At 41.1% G+C, this 15,404-nt stretch overlaps 1 protein-coding gene across 10 annotated transcripts in view; it reads right to left on the bottom strand.

Moving 5' to 3' along the window:
- Positions 1–15,404, bottom strand: part of Parp11 (poly(ADP-ribose) polymerase family member 11) — a 45,147-nt gene that overhangs the window by 23,471 nt on the left and 6,272 nt on the right. For 2 of the 10 annotated variants that reach the window (XM_076568025.1, XM_076568022.1), the window contains exon 1: positions 7,165–7,297. The exons of 7 other annotated variants lie outside the window; for them this stretch is intronic. The gene's annotated coding sequence lies outside the window, so the exon portion shown is untranslated. Of the gene's footprint in view, positions 1–7,164; positions 7,424–15,404 lie in introns of those variants that run through there. One more of the 10 variants, XM_076568023.1, reaches the window with a different exon arrangement.

Raw genomic sequence — 15,404 nt, 5'->3', positions numbered from 1 at the left:
TTCATATCATAAAAGCCACAGCATCTTCTACAGTGCATTTCCTCTCCAAAGGAATGGCTATTTTGTATAATTTGGCATCAAGAGAAATTTGGCTTAAATGAAATCATTTAGAATGCTGTCACTATAGTAAGGATGGTTCTAGTTAGGATACGTCTACAGGTCATCAAAAGGGCACGTCCAAGTTATCTAACACGGAGAAGCACTTAATGCATGTTAGATGAATGGGCCAGTTCAGTGACAATGCCACATTCGGCCCGAGTTTCCTCTTTCTAACTGGGAGAAAACGATGCTTCCTGTGCAGAAGGCTACAAAGAAGAAACAGCCAGCATCAAGTGGCAACGCATCCTTCTCGTTTTTCCAGTGTGCACACTGGTGGAGCCTGTCTCCAAGGCCATCCATTCTAATGAAGAGCTGTATTCACAGCACCTGGACACATTCCATCTGAATCATGCAACTGGAAAGTAGCAGGGAAGATGAGTTCAAAGTCAAATCCTGATCCATATGCTGGAACACAATGCTGCACTGCAGACTTACCATTTCTAGTGAGAGTGTTACTACAAAGTGTAAGTTATTTTATTAGCATAAGCATACTTGAGGAAGTCACACTTGGAGATGAAGACATCTTTGCCTCTCTATAAAGAAGAATCGGCACTGAAACTCATGACACACCTGAATTCCCAGCACTTGTGGGGCTGAGGCAGGAAAAGGCAAGTTCAAGGCACGTATGGGGTATGCTGGGAGACATTGTCTCAAAACACATGTGCATGCACATACACAAAGTAACATTTTGTTTATTTATTGCATTTGTGTGGGCATGCATGTACCATAGCACACACATATCATGGCACATGTGTGGGGGTCATTAGACAACTTGTAGACGTCGGTTCTCTGCTTTCACCATGTGGGTCCCAGAGATGGAATTCAGGTCATGGTGGGGGGGGGGTCTGTGTATATGTGTACATATATATGTTTCCAAAACCTGCTACTAAAAGTTGGTAAGGGGTGGACTTTCCATCCTAATAGAATAAGGAACTCAGGAAGTGGATCCTCTTCCCCGAAGATTGGCTGTTCAACTAGTAAAACTGCTTTCAAATTCATTCCACTCTGGAGAGTGCTTGGGGAGTTTCTGCAAGTGACAGAACACACACAAGAAACTGACCATCATCTGTCCTGGGGCTCTTCCGTGCACAGCCAAAGATGGGGCCCCTGCACCCCCAGGCTGAGGAAGGGCAGACGTTCTGTTCCAGACAAAAACAAGAGAAGACAAACTCCCTCCCCTCCCCAAAGTCGACTTCTATTTAAGCCAGGCAGCCTGAGACACTGTGTCCTGATTGCTGCCAGTCCAAACTGCTCCCGGGGAGAAGTTTCACACCAAGAGGATGGAGCCAGGAAGGTGAAAGAGCTGCTAACTCCCTCACCTAGTGTCCTCTCAAGGAGTAGAATGCCACCTTGGGAAAATAGGGATGCCACCCTGAGCTGCAGGTACAGAGACACAGGGACTCTGCCCAAGGGCAAATGGACACAAGGAAGAAGTCCTCAGCTCTGCCCACAGGAGCAGCTCTGTTTGGAGGAGAGAGCAGAGGACCCTGAGACTAAGGGAATTCTGGGCTACAGTGGACGGCTTCATGAAAACCGGGAAAGGGAGGTGTGGGCCCGAGTGGAATGGCAGAAGCGGCAGTTCATACAGAGGAGAGGAGACTCCAGGGAGGAGCCCTCTCGGATCAGGCACTGCTGCAGATGAAAGACTGTGAACAGCCCGAAGCTTGTACCCACCTAGGAACGAGCAGAGCAAGTCACCGGGCAGACCTGAAAATGCTCCTACATGACAGACATCCCCGCCAACACACAAAGGCAAAGGGCTTCAACATCCCCGCTGACAAACACTGACTACACAGGAAGTTACTCTCATCCATGGGCAAAAGCTGTGAAGAAGGGGCTGATTTTTTTTATTGAATTTTTCTAATCTTGTTGTTTATTTAGTGTGCGCACATACATGCATTTGTGTGCCCTGCACATGTGTGCCGTGGCTCAGAGGACAACTTTCCAGAGTCATTCTCCTTCCACCATGTGGATCCCAGGGGTCAAACTTAGGTTGTCAAGCTTGGCAGCAAGGATCTTTATCCACTGAGCCATCTCACCAACTCCAAGAACTAATGTATAAGTTAGCTTACAAGTAGCAGGTTTCATTATGGCATTTTCATACGATTGAATATATAGCTCAGTTACCCCCAGCAGTATGGAAAATGGTAAGTCCATGATTAGTCCTCTGGGGGAGTGGTCCAAAAGGAAAACCTCTGCCAGGCGGTGGTGGCGCACTGGGGAGACTGAGGCAGGTGAATCTCTGTGAGTTCAAGGCCAGCCTGGTTTACAAAGCAAGTTCTAGGACAGCCAGAGCTATTATACAGAGAAGCCCTAGCTTAAAAAAACCAAGGAAAAAAAAAAAGGAAAACCTATTTCTGGGTAAATATTAATATAGCACCTCTCCAAAAACAAAAACAAACAAAGCCTCCCTCAACCACAACAGCAGCATCTGAAGAGTTCAAACCTGACCACCTAGGGGACTCAGCACAACCTTCACCCATCACTTGTCAACTTGGAAGTGCTGCCTGAGCAGTTAGGACAGGAGGTGAAACAGTGTGAAGAAGGCTCCATTCATACATTCAACCAAGTAACCAAACCACACAGTGACGGAGCCCAAACTACAGCAGCCACCAAGAGGTCAGAACTAATACAATAAACTAACCAGTTTTCAGAGTCAGACATGGTGTTATTTGCCTGTGATCCCACCACTTAGGTGGTGGAGGCAGGAGGATCTCTGAGTTCAAGGCTAACCCAGGTTGTATAAGGAGGCTCTGTCTCAAATGAATTAATTGCTTTAACTGAATACCTAGCTTTCCACACACATACAAAGAAAGGAATGTATGAAACATGCAACCAAAACCAGGGCAATTAACAATGAAAATGTCTAACCAAACAGAGACTATCCCTAAATATGGTGGTGGATGTCTTTCATCCTTAAGCCTGAGGCACAAAGTTTGAAAGTTCAAGGCCAATCTGGGCTACAAAGCAAGCTCCAGGTTAGCCTGGACTACAAAAAGAGACTTTGTCTATTAATTAATTAATTAAAATTAAAGAAAAGAGATAATGTAACAGTGGTCATTCCTTTGGGAATTGCCCTTTGCAGATTCATGTTATCTCCCTTGTACAGTATTATAAATTCTAAAGAAAAGTCACACCTAAATGACTAGAAAATTAACTCTTTCTTTGGATTTATGGAACCCAAAACATCTGGTGGTATTCAGACAACACCATGCCCCTCCTTATTTCTTTAGTTCTGGGCATGGACTGACACAAAGCATGTAAACTGCCATGAGTTTTAACTTAGAGAAAAAGTGTTTGTCTAAGGAATTACAGCACTAGTCCAGAAAGTCAAGGCTGACTGCAATGATCTGGTCAGAGCAAAGAACAGTAAGCAAAGATGTGACCTGGATGAGGAAGAGCCTAGCAACTTACAGCCTTCCACATGCTACCCCTTGAACATCCTTCCCTCCCTCTAAACGCCTGCTCCTGTACCTGAAGTTTCTTCCCCTTTTCTCAGGGTTCTGGCCTTGAATAAAGCTGATTCTTTTCCCAAGAGCTCATGCCCCAAGTATTAGCTTTGGAGTGGCACACAGATCGAACAACAGTGGGTATTATGAAAACAACTAGAAGTTCTGGATTTGAAAAGTACTAATAGCCAAAATGGAGAACTTACTAGGCTCCGGATTAGAGGAAAGGCCCAGCAGAAGCAGTCAGCAAAGTTGCAGACAGATGGGCAGGCATTCTGTGATAAATGCCTCCTAACAGGAGCACGGCCTGAGAATCGCCCTTGTGGCCTTTCCATCTTTCTCCTAGCATCTCAGTATCTCTTGTGTTGTTTTCTTTTCTTAGAACTTCTAAAGCAATTTCCAATAAGGAATGGGCATCATGGCCTTGTTCTTGATCTTAGGGAGAAATGTTGAGTCTTTCACTGAGGTGTATATCAGGAGCCATGCATGGTAGCACCTACCCGGAATTTCAGCATTAGGAATACTGGAGGTAGGAGAATTAGCTTGGGCCCAGCCTGGGCTACACAGCCAGATGTTGTTTTCAGATGTCACCTATGCCTCTCATTCCTCCTTCAGGGTGAATGATTTTCTAGGACTCAGAAGTTGTTGACATTGTAGATTTTATTACAGACAAGGATAGAGAATACAATCAGCAAAGGAAAAAGAAAAAACAAAACAAAAAGCACAAGAGATAAAGTCCGCAGAAATCATGTGCAAGCGTCACAGTGTCACTTCCCAGTACACAACACACAGTTGCTGCTCAGTAAACACTGCAGGATTTCTACTGAGAATCACTGGCATCCGCACACAGTATCTATGTGACAGACCTGGGTGAAGCTCCATACTATGAGGGAAAACAGACATTCCCCTGACCCACTCCAGGCATAAACATCTGGACAAACTGCTGTAACAAAGCTCAGAGGCTCAGGGCCTCAGGCTGTACCTGTGCTTCTCTCAGGGCAGACATTTCCAAAGCTCACTCCTAAAGTTACAGACTACAATGGAGATAAGCTTGTAATCGCCTTACTGCATAGAGCAAGTTCCCTTCTACCCCATGTTGCCTATAGAGTTTTAAATAACTCCAACCTACAACTTCAAGGCCCAAATACTCTTTAAAAAAAATAGGATTTCATTCAGTTCAGACTAGATTCAAACTCACTATATTGTCAAGGACAACCTTGAACTTCTGATCTTCCTGCCTCCATCTTACCAGTCCAAAGATTACAGGCGTGTACCATCATGCCCAGTTTATGTAGTTTGGAAACCTGGGGCCTTGTGCATGCCAGGGACATACTCTTTTATCAGTGAGCTCCACCCCTAGCCCCAAAATAGTCCAGTTTTTAATGCTGAGATCAGGTTTTCAAACCCTAACCCAGTGTTACACTTTCCCTACACTGAAGCAGTCAAGAAATGACTGAAGAATCCGTTTGTTCCTATGTTTGAAACACACCCAGAGCTGTTTAATAATGTAAGGTCGTTTAATCTGACAACTGACAGAGCACTATAAAGAGTCTTCAGGGAGGAACTACCCAGGCATCTCAAGCTGTGTTTGATCTTCAGTCCAAAAGACCTCACGGGGCAAGCAAACACAACCCACACTTATGACATAGGACTTTCTAATTTAATTTTAATTTAATTTCTTTTTAATTCAGTGGGGAAAATATTGACGCACCTGGGTCTAACCTACATCTTGGGCTAACCAGAGTCAAGTGAGACATAGGCACCTTACAAGAGGCTGCAAAAAATGTGGGAGACCCACTCCAACATTTATGTCCAGGGAACCCCTGAGGAGGGAGAGGTAAGAAATATTTAGATAGAAAGAGATACCTAGACGACGAGAGGAAAGCCTCGGGAGGACCTGGATCCTTATCCACTGGCCCAGAATTTTATTCCAAAGGGCTTTTTATAACAATGCCAAGGGGCGAGGAAAAAGACCTCCCCCTTGCTACATACAATCAAGTGTAGACTCTTCCAAACACCTGGTACCCAGGCCCATGGTCCAATCATTCTCTTATTCAGCCCTGCTGGTAAAGCAACCTCCAATCTCACCAGGAAACCTCTATGGGCTCCCACCAAAAAAAAAAAAAAAAGAAGAAGCCCTTTTTTGGTGGTGATAATTTCTTTGTACTCTTAACAAAATTTGCCTGAAGATCAGAAGGCAGAGCCAACCACTAGATTAAACATACAGGCCAGGCGGCGGTGGCGAACACCTTTAATTCTAGTACTTGGGAGGCAGAGATCCATCTGGATCTCTATGAGTTCAAAGCCACCCTGGGCTACATGAGCGGTGATGGCTCACACCTTTAATCCCAGTATTTGGGAGTCACACGCCTTTAATCCCAGCACTAGGAAGGTTGAGACAGCAAGTGATATGGCTGGGTGGAGAAAGAAATATAAAGAGGGAGGAGGCAGGAACTCGGGGATTTCCGGCTGAGGACTCAGGGGCATTCTGTCTGAGGATTCGTGGAGACAGGATCTTCCCTTTAGGCTGAGGAGTTGGTGAGTTGAGAAATGGCTGTGGCTTGTTTCCTCTGATCTTTCAGCATTTACCCCATATCTGGCTCCAGGTTTTTATTATAAGACCAATTAGAATTCATGCAACATCTGGCACTGAACATGGGGCATGAATTCACAAAAAAAAAAAAAAAAGCTGCTTACCTTGCAGACACAGGCTGTTAGCCACAAAAGCCACAGGAGTTAGCCACTTTCAACCAAGTGCAGATGGCTGGCTTTTTGGCTTCTTCCCTTGACCAGTGGGTTGTGGCTTTCCCTGGACCCCCTCCTCAGGCTGCTGCCACACTAGGTAGCTGCCTCATTTTACTGTCACCTGAATCGTCACTGTTAGCAGATTTGGTGAGCCAACTGAGATTTTTTAAAATGGGGAATTAGTTAAAAAAAAAGACAGAGTTTATTCCCACCTTTAAAATGGGAAACATGCCGGGTAGTGGTGGTGGCACATGCCTTTAATCCCAGCACTCGGGAGGCAGAGGCAGGCGGATCTCTGTGAGTTCGAGGCCAGCCTGGGCTACCAAGTGAGTTCCAGGAAAGGCACAAAGCTACACAGAGAAACCCTGTCTCAGGGGGAAGAAAAAGGGGGAAACATTATTACAATGAAGGGAGTTAGGTCTCTGTTTGATAATATGCTAGATGGTTTGAAAATGGAACAATTAAAATGACAGGATAATTAACTTGGATAGGATTTACATAATGTCAATTATAAACATGATCAGTTTGGTCATTCTTGTTTTATCCCTAAAAAAGTTGGTTTATATGAGTGTCAAGTTGGTTGATATGAGTGCCAAGATACAAGTCTTAGAAAAACTTACTAAAACAGATCGTAGAACTAATCAGACCCAGACAGAGGAATCTAAAGGAAAAACAATCTCAACAATGCATTATAAGGTTTCAGAGAAGCAGCCTAAGGCTTTTCAACAGCAATGTTAATTTATCCAGTAACCTTACAGGAACAGCCAAATGATAGATATCCCCAACTGTGTAAGAGATGAATGGACTCCTGCGCGAAAGTTAGATTTGAGGAGATTCAAGGAAGTGATAGTTTTATATGGCATGTACTCACCTTCTGTGAAGCAGATGTTAAACTCGTAGTCAACTTGTAATAGAATTATCCTCAAGACTGGAGAGTTGGTTACAGCAGTCTTTGGGGTTGGTCCCCAATTACAATGGAGGACTTGGTGGAAGGATGAAGCTAAGACCCCTGAACAATGGAGGGCTAGAGGTATTGAATTTTCCCAACTTCTTGGAGAGGGCAATTATGCTGATGTACAAGGACAATCTTTATGTGATAACTACACCCTGGGTTTATGTCTCACAGAAGACTTGAATGTTTGGAACAGAATTGAAGAAATAGGAAAGAAAATTGAGTCATTTACAAAAGTTATACAGAGCTTAAAAGAAACCCTCACTGATTTCTTACAAAGACTGACTTCAGCAGTAAATACAATGAAGCCAAATTCAGAAACTAGACAAATAATAATTGAATCTCTGGCTTTTGAAAATGCTAATGTACAATGCAAAGGGGTAATTAGCTATTAAAGGCAAGATCAGCACCCTTGGAAGAAATGATCAGAGATACAATCAATATTGATTCTCATGATCATGATGATGCTTGGATAGGAGAAGTGATTTCCAGAGGTTTGAAGAAAAATCAAAATGTCAAATGTTTCAATTTTGGTAAACAAGGTCACCTAAAAAGGGACTATAAACAGGGCATTCCTAGAAACAATGTTTTTTAAAGGAACAATGGCTACAGAATGCCCATCCCTTCTGGATTATGCAGAAGGTGTGGTAAAGGCAAATATTGGACTAATGTATGTACATCAACAAGGGACAGAAAAGGTAATCCTTTGCCTCTGAAGTCGGGAAACTCCCTCAGGGGCCTGTCGCAGGCCCCCATGACAAATTCAGTTCAGTCATTTCCTGCCATCGTAGAAGAAACCCCTTCCCAGAGCAATTAAATAACCAAATGCCTATTGTAAAAAACCATACTGTTCAGGGAGATAGAACAGCTATATCAGAGAGAACAAAAAATTCAAGAGAAACCATAGAGTGAATTTTTTGGCAAACTTTTATAAGTAAACAAAGACCAAAATTAAAAATACAAACAAATTACGTTTTCACTGAAGGCCTTGTAGACATAAGTGAGGATGTAACAATAATTGCACCGGAATCTTGGCATCCAAATCTGGCCTCTTTAGAAGGTAAATATTCAGCTGTTAGGGACTGGAACATTATTTCAAGTGAACAGAGTGCAAGATGGGTCAAATTTATAGGGCCAGAGGACAAAGAGGAAAATTAAAGGCATATGTGGCTAATATAGCTATGAATCTATGGGGCCGTGATCTATTACAAAGGAATACCCAGATCAACATTCCTCCAACCGCAGAAACAAACCATAAACTAACACATATTTCTGAAAGAAATATTAGGAGGTATTATAAAAAACAGACACTGACCATCCAGATTGTGCAAGAACAGGGCACAACAGCTCTACCTTTAAAATGGTTAACAGACAAGCCTGTATGGGTTCAGCAATGGCCTTTAACAACAGAGAAACTGCAGGCTTTAGAAGAGCTGGTACAAGTGCAGTTAAATGCTCAGAATATTGAAGATCAACCAGCCCTTGGAATTCTCCTATATTTGTTACTAAAAAGAAATCTGGTAAGTAGAGAATGGTAACAGATCTAAGAACAATGAACAAGGTTAATTCAGCCAATGGACTCTCTACAATCTGGAATTCCTTTGCCTACTCTGTTACCTAAAGGATGGCCTCTTATAGTTATCGATCTAAAAGACTGTTTCTTCTCAATACCCTTACAAGAAAAAGACAGAGAAAGATTTGCCTGATCAGTATCTACTCATAGTAATTCCCAGCCAGTCAAGAGATATCAATGGAAGGTTCTCCCACAGGGAATGTTAAATAGCCCAACCCTGTGCCAATATTTCATACAACAGCCATCGAAAGTAATACGTAAACAATTTACCAAATCTATAATTTATCATTACATGGATGATATTTTGCTAGCTGATTCAAATATAGATACTTTAGAGAGAATGTTTTAAGAAGTAAAGAAAGCCAGGCGGTGGTGGTGCACACCTTTAATCTCAGCACTCGGAAGGCAGAGCCAGGCAGATCTCTGTGAGTTCGAAGCCAGCCTGGTCTACAGAGCAAGATCAAGGAAAGGTGCCAAAGCTACACAGAGAAACCCAGTCTCGAAAAACAAACAAACAAACAAACAAAGTAAAGAATGCCTTGTTAGAGATAACAAATTGCTCCTAAGAAAATACAAAGAAGAGATTCTATTAATTATTTAGGATATAAAATAGGTCTACAAAAAATTAGACCCCCAAAAGGTGCAAATTAGGAGAGATCAATTAGAGATTCTAATGACTTTCAAAGATTACTCAGAGACATTTCATATCTACGAAACGCTGTTGGGGTAAAAAATGAACTGAGTAATTTGTTCAAAACCTTAGAGGGTGACAAGGACTTAAATAGTCCAGGAGAATTATCAGCCGAAGCTGAGAGAGAATTGGCCTTGGTGCAAAAGAAAGTACAAGATGCACATGTGGATCATGTGGATCCAAAAACTTGATTGCATTCTGGTTATTTTACCCTCTAAGCATTCTCCTACAGGAATTTTAATGCAGAGGGAAGCTAAAACATTGGAATGGATATTTCTACCAAATAAACAGAGTAAAAAATTAAAAAATTATGTGGAAAAGATCTCTGAGTTGATTTTAAAAGGAAAATTGGACCTCATCAATTAGCAGGAATAGACCCAGCAGAAAGTGTAGTACCTTTAACTAATGATGAAATTGACCAATTATGGGCAGAAAGTGAACCTTGGCAAAGAGCTTACAGTAATTTTTTGGGAGAGATTAACAACAAATATCCCAAAAGTGATAGAATTAAACTAATAAAGAAAGCTAACTGGATCCTGCCTCGAATTGTACGGGAAACACCAATATCTGGAGCCCCTACATTTTATACAGATGCAAACAAACAAAGAAAGGCAGGTTGTAAATCAGAAAATTTAAGTAAAGTGGTTCAAAGTCCTTATAATTCTGTCCAAAAATTAAAATTATAAGCTATTCTGATGGTATTAATGGATTTTTCAGAACCACTCAATATAGCTACTGACTCTCAGCATGCTCAAAGAGTGGTCTTAAACATTGAAACAGCAAAATTTATCCCTGGTGAGTCAGAATTTACTTGGCTATTTATTCAGTTAAAAGATATAATCAAGAATAGGAATCACCCCTTATATATAAGTCACATCCGATTCCATACAGGTCTGCCAGGCCCTCTAGCACAAAGTAATGATGAGACGATAAACTATTGATAGGAAATGTGCTGGAGGCCTCAGAATTTCATAAAAAACATCATGTCAATAGTAAGGGTTGAAAAAAGGATTTTTCCATAACCTGGCAACAAGCCAGGGAAATTGTAAGGAAATGTCCTATTTGTTCTTTTTACAATCAAACTCCACTACCAGCAGGATGTAACCCAAAGCATACTCAGAGGAATGAAATCTGGCAGATAGATGTATTTCATTTTGTAGAATTTGGAAAATCGAAATATGTACAACCACACCATTGATACCTATTCAGGATTTCAATGGGCAACTGCTCTGAGTTCCAAAAAGGCTGATTCTATAATCACGCATTTACTAGAAGTTATGGCCATCATGGGTATACCTGTACAAATTAAAACTGACAATGTTCCAGCATATGTCTCTGGTAAAATGAAACAGTGTTTTGCGTATTACAATATAAAGCATATTACAGGTATACCACACAATCCTACAGGCCAAGCAGTCATAGAAAGATCAAATTGAACTCTAAAGGATATGCTAAATAAACAGAAAAGGGTAACAAAAAAAACCCAGAAATAGACTACAGAATGCTCTATTAACTTTGAATTTTCTCAGCACTAATGAGAAAAAAACAAATCATCCTGTATACTTTAAAGATGTGCTGACCTCAAAATGGAAACCAGGATATGTGTTACGTTGGAAATGAGGTTTTGCTTTTGTTTCTACAGGAGAAGAAAAGGTATGGATACCATCAAAACTGATACAGGTTTGATTTGAACAAGAGAGACCTCTTAATTAGAAGCAATGATAGTTCATCAACCAGCATGACCATTCAATTTAAATTAACTTAAACCACTAACAAATGCTTTTCATTTGGTCAGACAGAATTTGCCAAAAAGGAACCACCCCAAAGTTAGGGTTGGGGAAGGGTTTTTGTTTTTGTCTTTCAGGAGAATGAAGGTTAAGGAATCTGAAGAACACTGGACAAATGAGACATCTGAGGAAAAAGGACAAATCATCCAGAAAAAATGTCCCAAGAAAAAGAGTAAATTGGCCTATTGTTATATCACATATAAAAGTTCAACAGCCGGGCGGTGGTGGCGCACGCCTTTAATCCCAGCACTCGGGAGGCAGAGCCAGGCGGATCTCTGTGAGTTTGAGGCCAGCCTGGGCTACCAAGTGAGCTCCAGGAAAGGTGCAAAGCTACACAGAGAAACCCTGTCTCGAAAAACCAAAAAAAAAAAAAAAAAAAAAAAAAAAAAAAAAGAAAGAAAAGTTCATAAGTTGCCAGGCAGTGGTGGCACATGCCTTTAATTCCAGCACTTGGGAGGCAGATGCAGGCAGGTCTCTGTGAGTTCAAGGCCAGCCTGGACTACAGAGTGAGTTCCAGGAAAGGTGGAAAGCTACACAGAGAAACCCTGTCTTGAAAAAAAAAAAAAAAAAGTTCACAAGTCGGGGCTGAAGAGATGGTTCAGAGGTTAAGATCACTGACTGCTCTTCCAGAGGTCCTGAGTTCAGTTTCCAGCAACCACATGGTGGCTCACAGTCATCTGTAATGAGATCTGGTGCCCTCTTCTGGCCTGCAATCATACATGCTGTATACATAATAAATAAATAAATCTTAAAAAACAAAAGTTCATAAGTCTTCCTAAATGTTTGTTTCTGCTATTATCTATACACTTAACACAAATAATCTTTATGTAGTCCCAATTCAATTAAAAATTACTCTGAAAAAAAGATACAGAAATGATAGGATAAAAGGGTAGATTATTTAATCTACTCTGAAAAGGAAAAAGGGGGAAGATATAGATATTATAAGATAAAAAGGCAGATAATTGAATCTACTTTTAAAAGGCAACTACTAGTTTTAAATATTTTACATTGGATTGGATTTTTGTATACTTGATAGCAAATTATGTATATTGATACAAATTTGAAATTGATTTGTTAGTAAATACTGTACATATACTTATAATCTTGTTCAAGGTATTGTACCTATACAATTCATTTAACAACATAATGCAGTTTTCTAGTCCTTGGAAGTTATTACCAACTATTTAGGATAATAAGGAAATACAGGTTAGAAGTTAGTCATTACAATTAAACTTATTACGTATGTTTTCAAGATTAAGCAGAAATATATTTTAGATATACAGGTTATCTTCAAACACTTCAGAGATCTACAGAATATGGCATTTAAGATGTTTTAATAACAGATTTTTTTTATGACAGTGAGATATGTCTGCTCCTGGCAGTACCAATCTACTTCAGAGATGATGATGGGCACTGAAAAAACTCCATATGGAGTTTACTTTCATTGTGGCAAAAGCTAGTCACTAGGCAAGAAAGTGCCCTTGCTTCGACTGCTGACAGTATGCTGTCCAAAATGGACAAGCAGGACACAAAAGAAAGGACTGCCGATTCTTGCCAAGACAAGGTAGGAAAGCACTTTAGAAAATTCTGCTTCACAGAAGAGTCTGTCAAATTGCTAAGCCTGTAGGCTGAAGATGGATGTCCCAACATTGCAGAGAAACCTCATGTGACTGTCCAGGCAGCCAGCTGTTTCTGTCATTCCTCACAGTTTTTGGAAGTGGCTTGTTTGCAATTCCTGTTTATTCAGTTAATATTATGTCCTTCTCAGGTCTCTGAAGGAGTTGAAGATTAGATGGTTAGATGGTTATAGTTATAGTTTTCCTTGTTAACAAATTCAGAACAGAAACTCACTAAAGAGGTGTAAAGTGTATAAGTTTAAAAGACATCAAAAGACAGTTTTCAGTTGGTAATACAAGTTAGGATAGAAAGTGAATTGGGTACATTTGGACTCACCAAAATATGATAGATAATGGAATATTTTCACTGAATTTGTTAAATGCAAATGGACTAGACACTGTTGATGTATTTATTGCCTATACATCGTATATAGTACATTGTATATTGTACTTATTGTATATAAATTTTCTTATATTTTTTTTTATTTTAGACAAAAAAGGGGGGGGAATGTGGTGATATTTTATTTGTACTCTAACAAATAAAGCTTGCCTGGGGATCTGAGGACAAAGTCAGCCACTATATTAAACATAGAGATCAGGCAGTAGTGACACACACCTTTAATCCTAGCATTCAGTTGGCAGAGATTCATCCGATCTCCGTGAGTTCAAGGCCACACTGGGAACAGAGCCAGGCATGATGGCACATGCCTTTAATCCCAGTACTAGTTAACCATGGAGGTCTGAAAGTCTGTACAAACAGACAGGAAGTGATAGAGCTGGGCAGAAAGAGAAAGTGATGTAGCTGGGTGGAGAGAGGAAGTAAGATGGCAGAAAGGTATATAGGTGTGAGTATACAGGAAGTAGCTCTCTCTCTCAGAGGCTGAGGATTTCAGTCAGAATTCATGGAGTTGGTGAGGTAATAGTTGGTGGCTGTGGCTTGTTCTATTCTTCTGATCTCTCAGTTTCACACCAATATCTGGCTCCAGGTTTTTTATTAATAAGACTGTTGAACAGTGTTATAAAACACGATGAGAACAATTATAAAGAATGCCAAGAATACAAAGACAGCTGTGTTATTCCTAGAATCATAAGAGAACAAGCTACACCTTCAAGACATCCATCATCACCCCAACCTGTGAGTATATGTATAAAATGTACTTTCAGACTCAGAGGAAACAGCCCACATTTCAGCTGCCAATGCCCACATATCCCCTGTGGTGGACTGACTAAGAATAGGCCCCATATAGGCTCATATATTTGATTGCTAAGTCACCAGGGAATGGAACTGTTTCAAAGGATTAGACAGACTAGGAGGTGTGGGCTTGCTGGAGTAGGTGTGGACTTGTTGGAAGAACTGTGTCACTGCGGGTGGGCTCTGAGGTTTCTAAAACCCATGCCAGGTCTCCCTCTCTGTGCCTACAGATCAGGATGTAAAACTCTCAGCTACTGCTCCAGTGACTGCCTGAGTGCAGCCATGTTCCCTGCCATGATAATAAACTAAACTTTTGAAACTGTCAACAAGCCCCCAGTTAATTACTTTCTTTCGAATTGCCTTGGTCATAGTGTCTCTTCACAGCAACAGAACAGTGACTAAGACAGAAGTTGGTAACTGGGGTTGGGGCACTGCTGTGAAAAGCTGGCCAAGCTACTTGTTAGTGGAATGTGGATTTGGGGCTTTGGGTTAGGAAAGCAACTGAATGCTTTAATGGAGGCTTAATGAGCCATCCTAGTAGGAGCACTGAGGGTACCAGTGCTGAAAGCAATGGGGCCCAGCTCAAGAAGTTTCAGGGGAAGAATACCATTAAGTGGCCTAGGGACCATTCCTGTGATTTTATGACAAAGAATGTGGCTTCTTTCTGTCCTCAGCTTAAATATCTGCCTGAGGCTAAACTGAAGAGTTTTGGATTAATGGTGTTGGCAGTGGAGCGTTCAAGACAGTCTACTAATGACTATGTTGTATAGTTATTAGTAATTGCTCTTATGCAAATCTATAATGAAAAGGAGCAAGCTGGACAAAGAAAAACACAAAATTTACAGTTTGAGGAGAAAAGGAACATATTTATCAAGGAAATAAATAGAAAAATAGAATAAACAGAATAAAAGAAGTAGTGACCCCAGGGCAAGACCCCACCCAGCTAAGATTCCACCTTTTGAAAAGGAATTAAAGAAAAGATTAATCAGTGAAGGAAACCATCACCAACAGAAAACTGGTGCAAATGTAACTGAAGGAGGGAGTCAAGTTCCATTCCCATTAAGCAGCAAAACTTGGCAGCTTCAGCCATGTGGTTCTGGCTTTAGAGTCAAGAATATAGAAAGGGGTTGTGGAATCTCCCTCCTCAGCTGAGGCCTGGTGTGTGTGTGTGTGTGTGTGTGTGTGTGTGTGTGTGTGTGTGTGTGTGTGTGTGTGTTGTTCCTGCATGAAGGCTGAGAGAGGCCGCTGAGTGAAGCCGTGAAGTGAAGTTTGGATTTCAATGGAGACAGCAAGATGTTGG

The sequence above is a fragment of the Peromyscus maniculatus genome, chromosome 3, assembly GCF_049852395.1.
Source record: "Peromyscus maniculatus bairdii isolate BWxNUB_F1_BW_parent chromosome 3, HU_Pman_BW_mat_3.1, whole genome shotgun sequence".
In the NCBI taxonomy this organism is placed as follows: Eukaryota; Metazoa; Chordata; class Mammalia; order Rodentia; family Cricetidae; genus Peromyscus; species Peromyscus maniculatus.
Note: the sequence above shows the minus strand (reverse complement) of the source record. Positions and strands in the feature narration are given on the sequence as shown.